Here is an 18,574-nt window from a genome sequence, read left to right on the forward strand (position 1 = left end):
AGTTTAGTTTGGGATTATGGTCGGCGTGGACTAGTTGGACCAAAAGGTCTGTATCCGTGCAATATGGTTCTATGACTCTAAATCAGTCAGATAGGAAATTATATCAACAAAATCAACTGAGAGCAAAGTACTGTGGATGTTGGAAAATCAAAATACGAACAGAAAGCTATGGAAAAACTTAGCAGGCCTGCCAAAAAAGAAGCAGTTAATATTGAGTCCTGACAAAACTCACGTTAGAGATGGAACTGATACAATCTCTGAGGAGGACATTGAGGCTGCGAAAGTGAGTCAGGGTAAACACCTTTATCAAACCACAAGAGAGAAGCAATGAAAGCAGAGTGAAAGTGACTGACCAATTCTGTCGACAAAAAGAGCAGAACTACTGCAAGTCAGGCATTCCTGAAAGCAAAGTGGTAGTGAGTTAGCTGCTAATATACTGTGGATGCTGGAAATCTGAAATAAGAATAATGTGGTGGAAAAACTCCATTTGTTCAGCTGGCTGAGCAGAAAAAAGTCATATTCAACTCAAAATATCTTTGTTTTCTCTCTCCACAATATGCTGCCTGACCTGAGATTTTCTAGGATGTTCTATTTAAGCCAAATTTCCTACACTAGTTGACAGCAGTGATCATTTATCTTTTAGCATTCAAATTGGTGACACAACTTTTAAGGTTGCTGGGCAAAGGGCATTTTTGATTTTTAAAAAAATACTTCATCTTGCACACAGCGTTCCTGGTAATTCTTTTTCAGAATCCCTCCATGTTCATGTACCCATCCAGATGCCTTTTAAATGTTGTAATTGTACCAGCCTCCACCACTTCCTCTGGCAGCTGATTCCATACACGTACCACCCTCTGTGTGGAAAAAAATTGCCCCTTAGCGCTCTTTTATATCTTTCCCCTCCCATCCTAAGCCATCTAGTTCTGGGCTCCCTGACCCCAGGGAAAGGACTTTGTCTATTTCTCCTATCCACGTCCCTCATGATTTTGTAAGCCTTGATAGCGTCACCCCTCAGCCTCCGACACTCCAGCGAAAACAGCCCCAGCCTATTCAACCTCTCCCTATATAGCTTAAATCCTCCAACCCTGGCAAACACCCTTGTAAATCTGTTCTGAACCTTTTCAGGTTTCACAACATATCTCCGATAGGAAGGAGACCAGAATTGCACTCAATATTCTAACAGTGACCTAACCAATGTCCTGTACAGCTGCAACATTACCTTCCAACTCCTGTACTCCATACTCTGACCAATAAAGGAAAGCATACCAAATGCCGCCTTCACTATCCTACCTACCTGCGACTCCACTTTCAAGGAGCTATGAACTTGCACTCAATGGTCTCTTTATTCAGCAACACTCCCAAGGACCCCAAGTCCTGCTAAGATTTGCTTTCCCAAAGTGCAGCACCTCACCTTTTATCTGAATTGAACTCTATCTGCCACTTAGCCCATTGGCCCATCTGATCAAGATCCTATTGTAATCTGAGGTAACCCTCTTCGCTGTCCACTACACCTCCAATTTTGGTGTCATCTGCAAACTTACTAACTGTATCTCTTATGCTCACATCCAAATCATTTATATAAATGATAAAAAGTAGTGGACCCAGCACCATTCCTTGTGGCACTCCAGTGGTCACAGGCCTCCAGTGTGAAAAACAACCCTCCACCACCACCCTCTGTCTTCTACCTTTTGAGCCAGTTCTGTATCCAATGGCTAGTCCTCCCTGTATTCCATGAGATCTAACCTTGCTAACCAGTCTCCCATGGGGAACCTTGTCTAATGCTTTACTGAAGTTCAGAAAGATCACGTCCACTGTTCTGCCCTCATCGATTCTCTTTGTTACTACTTCAAAACCAGTTTATGGTGAATATAAGTGATAAGGACTGCATATTCCCATTTTACATGGGAAAAGACATTTTTAAGTCTAATTTCTAACGATTATGTTCCTGCTGGCAGGCACACAAATTGGTACCAAGAATACTACGACATTTGATTTCCAACTCCCTGAATCAAAAATTTTGTATGTTCTGTATTTTCCATTGTCATTGTGAAAATCGGTGATATCCATGTAATGTGGACAACAATTTGTTGTCAACAACCTATTGCATCCTCAATGCAGTGAAACATTCCAAGGCACTTTGCAGGAGACCTATCAAGCAAATTTTGGCAGTGAGTCATATGTGAAGGTCTGTGACCAAAAACTTGGCCAAAGTAGCAGCTGTTAAAGAATTCCTAACTTACAGTATGTTGCATAACTTTTAGTCACTCATAATCTGAAAGTATCATATTTACATATTTCTTTGAAGGGATCTGCAGTTGAAGTTTTGCATGTTTTAATGATATCTCAACAACATTATTGGCTAATTTTCAATTCAAGATTTGACTATTTGTAGCTAGGGGCACTGATGTCAGAGTTGTTCCCCCCCCCCCCCCACCTTCACTTGGCCAGAGAAAAAAAGTAAGGTACGAAGGTAAACTGGCCAATAATATAAAGGAGGATAGTAAAGGTTTTTTAGGTATGTGAAAGGCAAAAATAATGGTTAAGACTAAAATTGGGCCCTTCAAGACAGAAACACAGGAATATATTACAGGGAACAAAGAAATGGCAGAAGAATTGAATTGGTACTTCAGATCTGTGTTCACTGGGGAAGACAAAAGCAATCTCCCTGAAGTAACAGTGACTGAAGGACCTGAACTTAAGGGAATTCGTATTTGCCAGGAATTGGTGTTGGATTGAAAGTTGGTTGGCTGACAGGAAACAAAGAGTAGTGATAAACGGCTCCATTTCAGAATGGCAGGCAGTGACCAGTGGGGTACCGCAGGGATCAGTACTGGGACTGTTCGGTCTGAAGGTTGATAAGTCCCCAGGGCCTGATGGTCTACATCCCAGGGAACTGAAGGAGATGGCTCGAGATATCGTGGATGTGTTGATTATTTTCCAGAGTTCGATAGATTCGGGATCAGTTCCTGCGGACTGGAGGGTGGCTAATGTTGTACCACGTTTTAAGAAAGGAGCAAGAGAGAAAGCAGGAAATTATAGACCAGTTAGTCTGACCTCAGTGGTGGGAAAGATGCTGGAGTCTATTATAAAAGATGAAATTACAACACATCTGGATAGCAGTAACAGGACAGGTCAGAGTCAGCATGGATTTATGAAGGGGAAATCATGCTTGACTAATCTTCTGGAGTTTTTTGAGGATGTAACTCTGAAGGTAGACAAGGGAGATCCAGTAGATGTAGTGTACCTGGACTTTCAGAAAGCTTTTGATAAAGTCCCACATAGGATGTTAGTGAGCAAAATTAGGGCGCATGGTATTGGGGGCAAAGTACTAACTTGGATTGAAAGTTGGTTGGCTGACAGGAAACAAAGAGTAGTGATAAACGGCTCCATTTCAGAATGGCAGGCAGTGACCAGTGGGGTACCGCAGGGATCAGTACTGGGACCGCAGCTTTTTACAATATATATTAATGATATAGAAGATGGTATTAACAATAACATTAGCAAATTTGCTGATGATACTAAGCTGGGTGGCAGGGTGAAATGTGATGATGTTAGGAGATTACAGGGTGACCTAGACAAGTTAGGTGAATGGTCAGATGCGTGGCAGATGCAGTTTAATGTGGATAAATGTATGGTTATCCACTTTGGTGGCAAGAACAGGAAGGCTGATTACTACCTAAATGGAATCAATTTAGGTAAAGGGGCAGTACAGAGAGATCTGGGTGTTCTTGTACACCAGTCAATGAAGGTAAGCATGAAGGTACAGCAGGTAGTGAAGAAGGCTAATAGCATGCTAGCCTTCATAACAAGAAGGATTGAGTATAGAAGTAAAGAGGTTCTTCTGCAGCTGTACAGGGCCCTGGTGAGACCACACCTGGAGTACTGTGTGCAGTTCTGATCTCCAAATTTGAGGAAAGACATTCTGGCTATTGAGGGAGTGCAGCATAGGTTCATGAGGTCAATTCCTGGAATGGCGGGATTACCTTACACTGAAAGACTGGAGCGACTGGGCTTGTATACCCTTGAGTTTAGAAGACTGAGAGGGGATCTGATTGGGACATTTAAGATTATTAAAGGATTGGATACTCTGGAGGCAGGAAACATGTTTCCGCTGATGGGTGAGTGCCGAATCAGAGGACACAGCTTAAAAATACGGGGTAGACCATTTAGGACAGAGATGAGGAGAAACGTCTTCACCCAGAGAGTGGTGGCTGTGTGGAATGCTCTGCCCCAGAGGGCAGTGGAGGCCCAGTCTCTGGATTCATTTAAGAAAGAGTTGGATGGAGCTCACAAGGATAGTGGAGTCAAGGGTTATGGAGATAAGGCTGGAACAGGATACTGATGAAGGATGATCAGCCATGATCATATTGAACGGTGGTGCAGGCTCGAAGGGCAGAATGGTCTACTCCTGCACCTATTGTCTATTGAACACTCAGAATTACTTCACGTTGTAACCTCACTGCTAAATTTATTCATGGGATTCCATTATTCACTGATTCTACACAACAGAAGACACTTATCAGTTTCCAAAAATGCTAAGTATTCAAGAGCAATAGTGCAGTGAAAATAAACACAATAATACAAGATTTAAAAGGCATCTGGATGGGTACACGAATATGAAGGGCTTCGAGGGATATGGGCCTAATACTGGCAAAAAAGACTGGATTAATTTCGGACACCTGGTTCTGGGGAGTGTTGCTGAACAAAAAGACGTTGGGGTGCATGTTCATGGTTCCTTGAAAGTGAAGTCGCACATAGGGTGGTGAAGGCATTTTGTGCACTTACTTTCATTGTGCAGTGCATTGAGTATAGGAGTTGGGAGATCACGTTGTGCAGTCCATTGGTTAGGCCACTGTGTTCCGTTCTGGTCTCCCTGTCATAGGAAAGAGGTTTTGAAATTTGAAAGGGTTCAGAAAAGATTTAGAAGGATGTTGGAGGGTATGAGCTATTAGGGAGAGGCTGAATAACCTGGAGCTATATTTTTTAGATTAGATTCCCTACAGTGTAGAAACAGGTCATTTTGGCCCAACAAGTCCACACTGACCCTCCGAAGAGTAACCCACCTAGACCTATTCTCCTACCCTACATTTACCCCTGACTAATGCACCTAACACTATGGGCCATTTAGTATGGCCAATCTACCTGACCTGCACATCTTTGGGTTATAGGAGGAAACCAGAGTAAACCCACAAATCCACGGGGAGAATGCAAACTCCACACAGATAGTAGCCCGAGGTGGGAATCAAACCCAGGTCCCTGGGTGCTGTGAGGCAGCAGTGCTAACCACTGAGCCACTGTGCCTCTCCAGAACATTGGAGGCTGAGGGGTGACCTTATAGAAGTTTAAGAATCATGAGGGGCATGGATAGGGTGAATAACCGAGGACTTTTCCCCAGGGTAGGAAATTCCTAAACAAGAGGGCATACAAATAGGGAGTTTAAAGGGATATGGGCCAGGTGCTAGGAAATGGGATGAGATTAATTTAGGATATCTGGTTGGTCTGGACAAGTTGGACCAAAGGGTCTGTTTCCATGCTGTATATCTCTGATTCTGAACTATCATTAGAGAAGTACCGAGAAAGGAGTAGTGCCAGAGGACTGGAGGCTAGCAAACGTGGTTCCCTTGTTCAAGAAGGGGAGTAGGGATAATCCTAGTAACTATAGGCCAGTGAGTCTCACTTCTGTTGTGGGCAAAGTCTTAGAGAGAATTGTAAGGGATAGGATTTATGCACATCTGGATAAGAGTGATGTGATCAAGGATAGTCAGCATGGTTTTGTGAAGGGCAGGTCGTGCCTCACAAACCTTATTGAATTCTTTGAGAAGGTGACTAAGGAGGTAGATGAGGGGAAAGCGGTAGATGTGGTATATATGGATTTTAGTAAGGCGTTTGATAAGGTCCCCCATGGTAGGCTACTGCAGAAAATACAGAGATATGGCATTGAGGGTGAGTTGGAGGTTTGGATTAGGAATTGGCTCTCTGGAAGAAGACAGAGGGTAGTAGTTGATGGCAAAGGTTCATCTTGGAGTGCCGTCACTAGCGGTGTTCCGCAAGGATCTGTTTTGGGACCATTGCTGTTTGTCATTTTTATAAATGACCTGGAGGAAGGGTTAGAAGGTTGGGTGAGCAAGTTTGCGGATGATACGAAAGTTGGAGGAGTTGTAGACAGTGAGGAAGGATATGGCAGGTTACAGCGGGATATAGAGAAGCTGCAGAGCTGGGCAGAAAGGTGGCAAATGGAGTTCAATGTAGCTAAGTGTGAAGTGATTCACTTTGGTAAGAGTAATAAAAAGATGGATTACTGGGCTAATGGTAGACTACTTGGTAGTGTGGAAGAGCAGAGGGATCTTGGTGTCCATGTACACAGATCTCTGAAAGTTGCCACCCAGGTAAATAGTGCAGTGAAGAAGGCATATGGCGTACTGGCTTTTATTGGTAGAGGAATTGAGTTCCGGAGTCCTGAGGTCATGCTGCAGTTGTATAAGACTCTGGTGCGGCCGCATCTGGAATATTGTGTGCAGTTTTGGTCGCCATACTATAGGAAGGATGTGGAGGCACTGGAACGGGTGCAGAGGAAGTTTACCAGGATGTTGCCTGGTATGGTAGGAAAATCCTATGAGGAAAGGCTGAGGCACTTGGGGTTGTTTTCATTGGAGAAAAGAAGGTTTAGGGGTGATTTGATAGAGGTGTACAAGATGATTAGGGGGTTAGATCGGGTTGACAGTGAGAACCTTTTTCCACGTATGGAGTCAGCTATTACAAGGGGGCATAGCTTTAAATTAAGGGGGGGTAGATATAGGACTGATGTTAGGGGTAGGTTCTTCACTCAGCGAGTCGTAAGTTCATGGAATGCCCTGCCAGTAGCAGTAGTGGACTCTCCCTCTTTATGGGTATTTAAGCGGGCATTGGATAGGTATATGGAGGATAGTGGGTTAGTGTAGGTTAGGTGGGCTTTGATCGGCGCAACATCGAGGGCTGAAGGGCCTGTACTGCGCTGTATTCTTCTATGTTCTATGTTCTAAAACAAATGGGACTAAAGACACTGGACATGATAGGTTGCATCTTTGGACATTTAAATTAGCAGTTTGAGGTAGCGGATACCCTGGTGGTAGTCTGCCAAGAATCCTTAAATCCTGGAAAGGTCCCAGAGGTTTACAAGACTGCCAATGTAATGCCATTATTCAAAAAGGGAGGCAACCAAAAAAAATTACTGTCGACTAGTTAGCTTAACATCTGTCATTTGGAAAATGTTGAAGTGTATCATGAAGAGTGCTATAGCAAAACGCTTAGAAATATGGAGCAGGCTTACTGTGGCTTATAAAGGAGAAATCATGCCAGACAAACTTACTACAAATCTGAGGGGAACCTGTATAAATGATAAAACCTGGGTTTCCAAAAGGCATTTGATGACGTGGCGCACAACATTAATAGGCAAGAGAAGGGCTCAGAGTTGAGGGTAATACATTTGGAGGAAGTGAGTACTGCAGATGCTGGAGCTCAAGAGTCGAGAGTGTAGTGCAGCATTTTCAGGTTGGTGGACAATGGATTGTGAAGTGCCAGAAGGGAAAGTGCTGTGGCCTGAGCTACTTAGAATCTGCATTACTAACTTAGATGAAGAGACACAATATTGACTACCTTGATATAACATGAGATGGAAAGATGAGCTGTGAGAGGGACACAGAGGCTGCAGAGATGTAGATAGTTTTAAATGAGTAAGCAGCAAGTTAAGTGGATTATGAAATGGAAAAATGCGATGTTAAACATTTGGGCTGTAAAAATAGAGAAACTGAATATTATTTAAATACAGACTGCAGAGAGATTTGGGAATCCCTGTGCATAAATTAAACTAGTGGGTTATTGAGAAGTTAATGGAATGTTAATTTTTATGTCAGAACATGGAACGTTACAGCGCAGTACATGCCCTTCTGACCTGTGAAATTAATCTGATGCCCATTAACCTACACTGTTCCATTATTATCCATATGTATATCTAATGCCCATTTAAATGCCCTTAATGTCAACGAGTCTATTACTGTTGCAAGCAGGTCGTTCCATGCCCCTACTACTCTCCTGAGTAAAGAAACTACCCCTAATATCTGTCCTAAATCTATCACCCCTCAATTTAAAGCTATGTCCCCTCATGCCAGCCATCACCATCCGAGGAAAAAGGCTCTCACTGTCCACCTGATCTAACCCTCTGATTATCTTCTATGTCTCGATTAAGTCACTTCTTAACAACCTTCTCTCCAACAAAAACGGCCTCCATTCCCTCGGCCTTTCCTCATAAGACCTTCCTTCCATACCAGGCAACATCCTGGTAAATCTCTGAACCCTCTCCCAAGCATCCACATCCTTCCTATAATGCGGTGACCAGAACTGTAAGCAATATTTCAGGTGCGGCTTTCCCAGTGTCTTGTGGAGCTGAAGCATGACCTCGTGGCTCTGAAACTCAATCCCTCTACCAATAAACGGCAACACACCATATGTTTAGATCAGAGTTTCCAGCATCTGCAGCCCTCACTTTTGCCTAGCCAACACACCCTATGCTTTCTTAACAACCCAATCAACTTAGGTGGCAACTTTCAGGGATTGATGCAACTGGACACAGATATCTCTGTTCATCCATACTGCCAAGAATTTTATCATTAGCCAGTACTGTGTTCCTGTTACCTCCAAAGTGAACTACCTCACACTTTTCCACATTAAACTCCATTTGCCACTTTTCAGCCCAGCTCTACATCTTATCTATGTCCCTCTGTAACCCACAACATCCTTCAGCAGCATCCATGACTCCGCCTGTCTTAGAATCATCCGCAAATTTACTAACCTATCCTCCTACGCCCGCATCCACATCATTTATAAAAATGACAAACCGCATGGCCTCAAAACAGATCCTTGTGGCATAGCACTGGTAACTGAGCTCCAGGATGAATATTTCCCATCAACCACCACCCTCTGTCTTCCTTCAGCTAGCCGGTTTCTGATCCAAACTGCTAAATCACCTTCAATTCCAAAACTCCATATTTTGTGCAATAGCCTACCTTGTGGAACCTTACTGACGTCTATAATACACCACATCAACCGCCTTACCTTCATCCACCTGCTTTGTCACCTTTCTTGAAGAACTCAATAAGGTTAGTGAAGCATGACCTACCCTTCAAAACCATGTTGACTATCCCTAATCATATTATTCCTTTCCAGATGATTATAAATCCTATCTCTTATAATCTTTTCTTACACTTTACCCACAACCGAAGCAAGGCTCACTGGTCTATAATTACCAGGGTTGTCCCGACTCCCCTTCTTGAACAAGGGAACAACATTTGCTATCCTCCAGTTTTCTGGCACTATTCCTGTCGACAATGATGACATAAAGATCAAAGCCAAAGGCTCTGCAATCTCCCCCCTGGCTTCCCAGAGAGTCAGAGGATAAATCCCACCTAGCCCAGGGGACTTATCTATTTTCAGACCTTCCAAAATTGCTAAAATCTCCTCTTTGTCAACTGTAATCCCATCTAATCTAGTAGCCTGTATCTCCTTATTGTCACTAACATTGCCCTTTTCCAATGTGAATACTGAAGAAAAATATTCATTAAGTGCTTTCCCTATGTCCTCAGATTCCACCCACTACTGTGTGCAGTTCTGGTCGCCTCACTTTAGGAAAGATGTGGAAGCTTTGGAGAGGGTGCAGAGAAGATTTACCAGGATGTTGCCTGGAATGGAGAGTAGGTCGTACGAGGATAGGTTGAGAGTTCTCGGCCTTTTCTCGTTGGAACGGCGAAGGATGAGGGGTGACTTGATCGAGGTTTATAAGATGATCAGGGGAATAGATAGAGTAGACAGTCAGAAACTTTTCCCCCGGGTACAACAGAGTGTTACAAGGGGACATAAATTTAAGGTGAAGGGTGGAAGGTACAGGGGAGATGTCAGGGGTGGGTTCTTTACCCAGAGAGTGGTGGGGGCATGGAATGCGCTGCCCGTGGGAGTGGTAGAGTCAGAATCATTGGCGACCTTTAAGCAGCATTTGGATAGGTACATGGATGGGTGCTTAATCTAGGTTAGAAGTTCGGCACAACATCGTGGGCCGAAGGGCCTGTTCTGTGCTGTATTGTTCTATGTTCTATGTTCTATGTACTGTCTTTGATTAGACCATAAGACATAGGAGTGGAAGTAAGGCCATTTGGCCCATCAAATCTACTCTGCCATTCAACCATGGCTGATGGGCATTTCAACTCCACTTACCCGCATTCTCCCCGTAGCCCTTAATTCCTTGTGACATCAAGAATTTATCAATCTCTGCCTTGAAGACATTTAGCGTCCCAGCCTCCACTGCACTCTGCGGCAATGAATTCCACAGGCCCACCACTCTCTGGCTGAAGAAATGTCTCTGCATTTCTGTTCTGAATATACCCCTGCTAATTCTAAGGCTGTGTCCACTGGTCCTAATCTCCTCATCTAACGGAAACAATTTCCTAGTGTCCACCCTTTCCAAGCCATGTATTATCTTGTAAGTTTCTATTAGATCCCCCCCTAATCTTCTAAACTCCAATGAATACAATCCCAGGATCCTCAGCCGTTCCTCATATGTTAGACCTACAATTCCAGGGATCATCCGTGTGAATCTCTGCTGGACACACTCCAGTGCCAGTATGTTCCCCCTGAGGTGTGGGGACCAAAACTGGACACAGTACTCCAAATGGGGCCTAACCAGAGCTTTATAAAGTCTCAGTAGCACAATGGTGCTTTTATATTCCAACCCTCTTGAGATAAATGACAACATTGCATTCACTTTCTTAATCACGGACTTGACCTGCATGTTTACCTTTAGAGAATCCTCGACTAGCACTCCCAGATCCCTCTGTACTTTGGCTTTATGAATTTTCTCACCGTTTAGAAAGTAGTCCATGCTTGTATTCTTTTTTCCGAAGTGCAAGACCTCGCATTTGCTCACATTGAATTCCGTCAGCCATTTCCTGGACTACTCTCCCAACCTGTCTAGATCCTTCTGCAGCCTGCCCACTTCCTCAGTACTACCTGCATGTCCACCTAACTTCGTATCATCAGCAAACTTCGCTAGAATGCCCCCAGTCCCTTCATCCAGATCATTAATATATAATGTAAACAGTTGCAGTCCCAACACTGAACCCTGCGGGACACCGTTTGTCACCGGCTACCATTCCGAAAAAGAACCTTTTATCCCGACTCTCTGCCTTCTGTCAGACAGCCAATCCTCGATCCATCCCAGTAGCTCACCTCGAACACCATGGGCCCTCACCTTGCTCAGCAGCCTCCCATGTAGCAACTTATCAAAGGCCTTTTGGAAGTCTAGTAGACCACATCCACTGGGTTTTCCTGGTCTAACCTACTTGTCATCTCTTCAAAGAATTCCAACAGGTTTGTCAGGCACGACCTCCCCTTACTAAATCCATGTTGACTTGTTCTAATCCGACCCTGCTTCTCTTCCAAGAATTTAGATACCTCATCCTTAATGATGGATTATAGAATTTTGCCAACAACCGAGGTTAGGCTAATTGGCCTATAATTTTCCATCTTTTGTCTTGATCTTTTCTTGAACAAGGGGGTTACAACAGTGATCTTCCAATCATCCGGGACTTTCCCTGACTCCAGTGACTTTTGAAACATCTCAACCAACACCTCCGCTATTTCCTCAGCCACCTCCCTCAGAACGCTAGGATGTAGCCCATCGGGGCCAGGAGATTTATCAATTGTAAGACCTTTTAGCTTTTCTAGCACTATCTCTTTTGTAATGGCGACCATACTCAACTCAGCCCCCTGACTCCCTTTAATTGTTGGGATATTACTCATGTCTTCCACTGTGAAGACTGATGCAAAGTACTTATTAAGTTCTCCAGCTATTTCCTTATCTCCCATCACTAGGCTTCCAGCATCAGTTTGAAGTTGCCCAATGTCTACTTTTGTCTGTCGTTTGTTTCTTATGTATTGAAAGAAACTTTTACTATCATTTCTAATATTACTGTCCATTCTACCTTCATATTTGATCCTCTCCTTCCTTATTTCTCTCTTTGTTATCCTCTGTTTGTTTTTGTAGCCTTCCCAATCTTCTGATTTCCCAGTGCTCTTGGCCACTTTATAGGATCTTTCTTTTTCTTTAATACATTTCCTGACTTCCTTTGTCAGCCATGGCTGTCTAATCCCTGCCTGGATAATCTTTCTTTTCTTGGGGATGAACCTCTGACTAGTGATTGGCCCTAATCTTACCATAGTCATTCTTTTATTCCTGATATAGAAGGCCTTTGGATCAAGGAAAACCCTATCTGCCAAAAACTTCTCATATCGCCTCCTGGCTCTTCTTAGCTCGCTCTTTAGATCTTTTCTGGCTAACTTATAACTGTCAAGCTCCCTAACTGAACCTTCACGCCTCATCCTCACATAAACCACTGCCTTTCTCTTTATTTATTAGATTCCCTACAGTATGGAAACAGGCGCTTTGGCTCAACAAGTCCACACCGACCCTCCGAAGAGTAACGCACCCAGACCCATTTCCCTCTGACAAAAGCATCTAACACTACGGGCAATTTAGCATGGTCAATCCACCTGACCTGCACATCTTTGGACTGTGGGAGGAAACCGGAGCACCCGGAGGAAACCCACACAGACACAGGGAGAATGTGCACCCAAGGCTGGAATTGAACCTGGGTCTCTGGTGCTGTGAGGCTGCAGTGCTAACCACTGAGCCATCGTGCCGCCCTTAACAAAAGCTTCAGCTTCTTTAGTAAACCATGGTTCCCTCTCTCAACAACTACCTCCCTGCTGATAGGTACATATTTATCAAGGACCCACAGTCGCTGTTCCTCAAACAAGCTCCACATTTCAAGTGTGTCCATCTCCTGCAGTTTCCTTCCCCTAACACCTGATCAGGTTCATTCCCCTGTACCAAATCCAATTTGACACCACCCTTTGTTGCCCTGTCTATATTATGGTGTCAGAAAACCCTCCTGCACACATTGAACATAAACTGACTCATCTAAACTACTTGAACTATAGTATTCCCAGTCAATATTGGGGAAGTTAAAGCCCCCCATAACAACTACCCTGTCTCTCTCGCTCCTATCGAGGATCATGATTTAGATTGAGATTACTTACAGTGTGGAAACAGGCCCTTCGGCCCAACAAGTCCACACTGACCCGTCAAAGCGCAACCCACCCAGACTCACTCCCCTACATTTACCCCTTCACCTAACATTAGGGGCAATTTACCATGGCCAATTCACCTAACCTGCACATTTTTGGATTGTGGGAGGAAACCAGAGCACCCGGAGGAAACCCACGCAGACGCGGGGAAAAGGTGCAAACTCCACACAGTCAGTCGCCTGAGCTGGGAATTGAACCCAGGTTTCTGGCACTGTGCGGCAGTAGTGCTAACCACCATAAATCATCTTTGCTATCCTTTCCTCTACATCCCTGGAACTATTTGGAGGCTATAGAAAACTCCCAACAGGGTGGCCTCTCCTTTCCTGTTTCTAACCTCAGCTCAAACTACCACTGTGGATGAGTCCTCCAGTGTTATCTCAGCTGCTGTAATACTACCCTTGATTAACAACACCACACCTTCCCCTCTTTTCCCATCTTCTCTGTTCTTCCTGAAACATCTAAATCCCAGAATCTGTAACAACCATTCCTGTCCCTGCTCTGTCTATGTCTCTGAACTGGCCACAACATCGAAATCCCAGGTACCACCCCATGCTGCAAGTTCACCCACCTTATTCCGGATGCTCCTGGCCTTGAAGTACACACATTTCACACCAATATCCTGATTGCCGGTGCCCTCTCGCAACCTTGTAAACCTATCCCTGACCTCACTACTCTCCAACCTCCTGTACATTGGAACTACCATTCAGGTTCCCATCCCCCTGCTGCATTTAAACCTGTCTGAAGAGCATTGGCATAACTTCCACCCCCCACCTGCCCCACCCCAATTTATTGGTACCCCTCTGGTTCAGGTGAAGACCATCCTATTTGTAGAGGTCCCACCTTCCCCAGAAAGAGCTTCAATTATCCAAGAATCCAAAATCCTTCCTCCTGCACCATCCCTGCAGCCATGTGTTCAGCTCCACACTCTCCCTGTTTCTTGCTTCACTGGTACGTGGTACGGGCAATGAACCAGAAATAACTGTTTGTTCTAGCTCTAAGCTTCCATCCTAGCTCCGTGAATTTCTGCCGTGGGGATCTATGTCATTGGTGCCTATGTGGACCATGGATGTCAAAGAGAATTGACTTAAAACATAATGAAGTCTTGCTCAAACTGGAAAAGGCGCTAGTTAGTCCTTCACTGTTGTGAATGGTTTTGACCCTCTTACCGAAAGAAAGGTGTATGGGCTTTGGAGGCAGTCCAGAGAGGGGATACCAGACAAAGCAGTCTTCATTTGAAGAGAAGTTGTGTAGGTTGAGCTCTGATTGGAGATTAAAAGAATGCAGTCAACTCTTGGGGTAACTGACAGCACCCAAAGCAGACATTTTGTAACAACCTGATGATTAAACGCCCTTTATTGGTGGTGCTTTGGGGTGTTTGCAACTGCCACCTTCAAATGATCACTTCTCTTGGGCAGTCACTGTGTGTAAGTATCAACATATTTCACACCGAGTCCCACACTGAGCCCCTGCAAGGTGTTGCTCTGAGCGCACACTGTTAAGGTAATGCAAAAGTGCACGGCTGACAGCACAACTGCTCCACACTGCTGGGACAAAAAAACCTGGGTCAGACCATTGAAGCTTTGTTGGAATAAATCTGGCCATCAGACCAAAAGTTTGATACCATTTACAACAGGGAAGGTTAGTTAATTTCCACAAACTTAGAATTATCTTACATTATGTAAGTTATTAGAGTTCAGCAGCTGCGAGTTAAGCCATTATCCCATCATGTCTGCACCCGTTCCTAGAGAAAGGGCATTCTTTTCCTAGACAACTTTTACATTTAAGATTGAATGAAATAAGACACTACTTCAAGCCTATTTCTCAAACGTTAGTTTTGTTTTAACCATGCATACAGTACCAACTAAATACGGTAGTTATTAATTTGACGGCTGTGACAGTCCACAAGTTCAGGAGCCTGACTGTGTTTCCAAGGGCATTGGAACAGGGTGAAGCAGGAAACAGAAGGCTCAGCTGCACCTTCTCAATCTACGGTCTTCCTCTGGAGTAATGTGTATGAGCAGGGTTCCTCAGCAACTTCTGGTAGGTTTGAACACACAGCTGACCCCCACCCATGGTACAGCCAGCCTTCTTGTGGAGGTGAATGGCTGGCAAAGATTTTCTATTGCAAGTCCTTGCAGCCTCAGTGTTGTGATGTACTGTACAGGCAGCCATCCACCTTGACTGTACCCAGGGGCATATCACTCACTTCTGGATTGCCGTGATGTGGAGGTGCCAGTGCTGGAATGGGTTGGACAAAGTCAGAAGTCACACAGCACCAGGTTATAGTCCAACAGATTTAATTGAAATCACAAGCTTTTGGAGTGCCTCCCCTTCATCAGGTGAAGTGCTGATGACGGGGCAGCTCTTTGCAAGCTTTTGATTTCAAATAAACCTGTTGACCTACAACCTGGTGTCATTGTGACTTATGACTTTTGGATTGAATCATTCTGTTCGGGATGTGAAGGCTGAATGTGAGTAACCGTCTGTCTTGCAGCGAGGATATCTGAATCAGGTCACCTGATCTTATTCTTCCTTCCAGCTGGCATCTGTTCCATCATCTGGTCATTTCTGCTTCTCATCTGCTTTTCCCACATTCTGCCTGCCTGCTCACTTCCAGATTATCTAGTCAACAATCAAGATGTCTGCCACTTACAGAGGGGGGGAGTAACTGTGAATGTGAATTATTTCTGCTCTCTTCTCTTGAGCCCCAGACAGAGTGTTTGTTTGAATTCCTCCTTTTCCTTTTCACTCCCAAGCCTTGATGAGATGGGCCAAGGCATGTCCCCACTCCTTCTGTTTGGATTACAAAGTTTGAAATAAACCCACAGTAAAATTCTTTAAAATGAAATTGAAGGTAGAGTTTATTAACAAACATTGCGAACATGGGTAAATTATTTAATACACTCGTGCAAGAAGAAATTAAAGATGACAGGAGAGGACACATTTTGGAAGCTCCAGGTTTTGTTAAATACCAAAGGTATTTTAAAAATTAGTTCACATTAACTACAACTTCCTGGAGGTGGGTTTCCAGTAATAGTTTCTGCAGTGAGCTGGGGTTGGTGCCTTTTCTCTTCAGGCAAAGTGTGGGTAAGTTTACCAGTTGGAGTTGTAAGTTTACCAGTTGTCAGGTGGGGTTGGAGGTGACAGGTGGAAGAGGCTGCCCAGTCACTCAGGAGTTGTACCTTTCCCAGAATCTCGAACAGTAACTGACCGAGAATCCCAGAGTTGTACGTTTGATCAACTTAACCAGTTCAGGTTTCAGTCTGAAATGCTGAGAGCTCATCTCAGTGTGTGGATTGGGAGATGGCTAAGCTAGCTAGAGCTTTTTCTTCCCTATCATATTTTCTGTTGCAAAATTGCGAGGTAACTAAAAGCATTAACATAAACTAAAAGTTTCTCACACTTGGTTTTTGAGGTATACTTTATCAGAGCTGGTTGGAAGCAGTTGGCTCACTTCCACGCCCTTTGTGCCATTTTTAGCTGGAATATCTATACAATGCAGGGGGGGTTCAGAAGCTTCTCGAAATACAATCATGTGACCATCTTCAGCCATTTTACAATTCCACCAAGGTTTCCAATTTTTAGGAGAAACTGGATATAAACACAGACTTTGTAGAAGCAAGAAGAGTTTATCTTTGGGATTTCTCTTCCTGCCCTCTGACTATCACACATCCTGTGCATTGACTCCCATTTCAGCTGACTTGAGGTCTCAATTTCAGACATCCTCATATTGCCTATTATGAAACTGTTTATCTCATGGCTGTAGGAAGCTTGTATTAGAGCTGAGAGATTGAACTGCTTGCACCTCCTTTGACTCGGGCAAATATCGGGTGGTGTCTCCCCACCTCCTTCACCCCCCCCACCCCACGCCAGACAGAGCGCTGAATACAGGAATGTTTCGATGTAGAAATTCTGAATAAGTTCCCCCTCCTGAGGTAGAAGTGACTTTGTTGGTTGTCAGATGAATTGAGTGGATGATGGCTGTATTCCCAAAGGCATGCTGCATTAATCTCGAGAGATAAAGGGCAGTAAGTTGTAACTTCTGCCTGAGTATTTAAGAGTTGTGAAGACTTCAATGCTTCATAAAATCACCGGTGATTTTATTGGCATCTATTTATCAACATTTTATTGTGTTGCAATTATTGCACTATGAAGTGGTATTCTGAACCGATATCAATGTCGTGCCTCCAATCCAGAAATTAAGTTTCTTGACCTATTGATGTTGGCATAAAAAGTAGACTTCAGATCAAGAGGGAAAATTGCGTTCTGCTCCAATGCACAGTTTTGAACGATGTCAGAAGATTTAGCATTGGGCAGTCACTGACCATCCCATCCTGAACTTTATCCCAGTGCATATAATCTGTTTATGATCAGATTCTTGGTGGTGTGAAGAGCAGAGAGATCTCTGTGTCCATGTACCTAAATCCCTGAATGTTGCCACCCAGGTTGATAGGGTTGTTAAGAAGGCATATGGACTGTTAGCTTTTATTGGTAGAGGGATTGAGTTTCGGAGCCACGAGGTCATTCTTCAGCTGTACAAGACACTGGTAAGGCCGCACTTGGAGTATTGCGTGCAGTTCTGGTCACTGCATTATAGGAAGGATGTGAAAGCTTTGGAAAGGGTTCAGAAAAGGTTTACTAGGATGTTGCCTGGTATGGAGGGAAGATCTTGTGAGGAAAAGCTGAGGGCTTTGAGGCTTTTTTATTAGAGAAGAAGAAGGTTAAGAGGTGACTTAATTTAGACATATAAGATAATCAGAGGGTTAGATAGGGTGGACAGTGAGAGCCTTTTTCCTCAGATGGTGATGGCTAGCATGAAGGGACATAGCTTTAAATTGAGGGGTGATAGATTTAGGACAGATGTCAGAGAGTTTCTTGACTCAGTAGTAGGGGTATGGAATGCACTGCCTGCAACAGTAGTAGACTCACCAACTTTAAGGCATTTGAAAAGTGATTGGATAAACATTGGGTGAAAATGGAATAGTGTCGGATAGATGGGCTTCAGATTGGTTCCGCAGGTCGGTGCAACATCGAGGGTCAAAGGGCCTCTACTGTGCTGTTATGTTCTATTTGCCCCTCGATCTCTCTCTCTCTCTCCAGCTCCCACTTGCGCCATATGAGGATATTGTTTATCTTTTGGGAAATTTAGTGATATTTACATATTTATTACAAAATGGTCATTAGATTTTTTGTTTCGTCATGAGATGTAAACATTGCTGGCAAATCCAGCATTTGGTAATTATTGCTGTCAGGGTGAGTTGCTGTCTTCAACATACAGTGTAAGTACATCCACAATGCCCTTAGGGAGGCAATTCAGGATTTTGACCCAGAAACAGAAGGAACGGTGATTGGACATACAATCAGGATAGTGAATGGCTTGGAGGGGAACCTGTAGGTAGTGGTA

This window comes from Chiloscyllium punctatum, chromosome 7 (genome assembly GCF_047496795.1).
Source record: "Chiloscyllium punctatum isolate Juve2018m chromosome 7, sChiPun1.3, whole genome shotgun sequence".
NCBI classification, from domain to species: domain Eukaryota; kingdom Metazoa; phylum Chordata; class Chondrichthyes; order Orectolobiformes; family Hemiscylliidae; genus Chiloscyllium; species Chiloscyllium punctatum.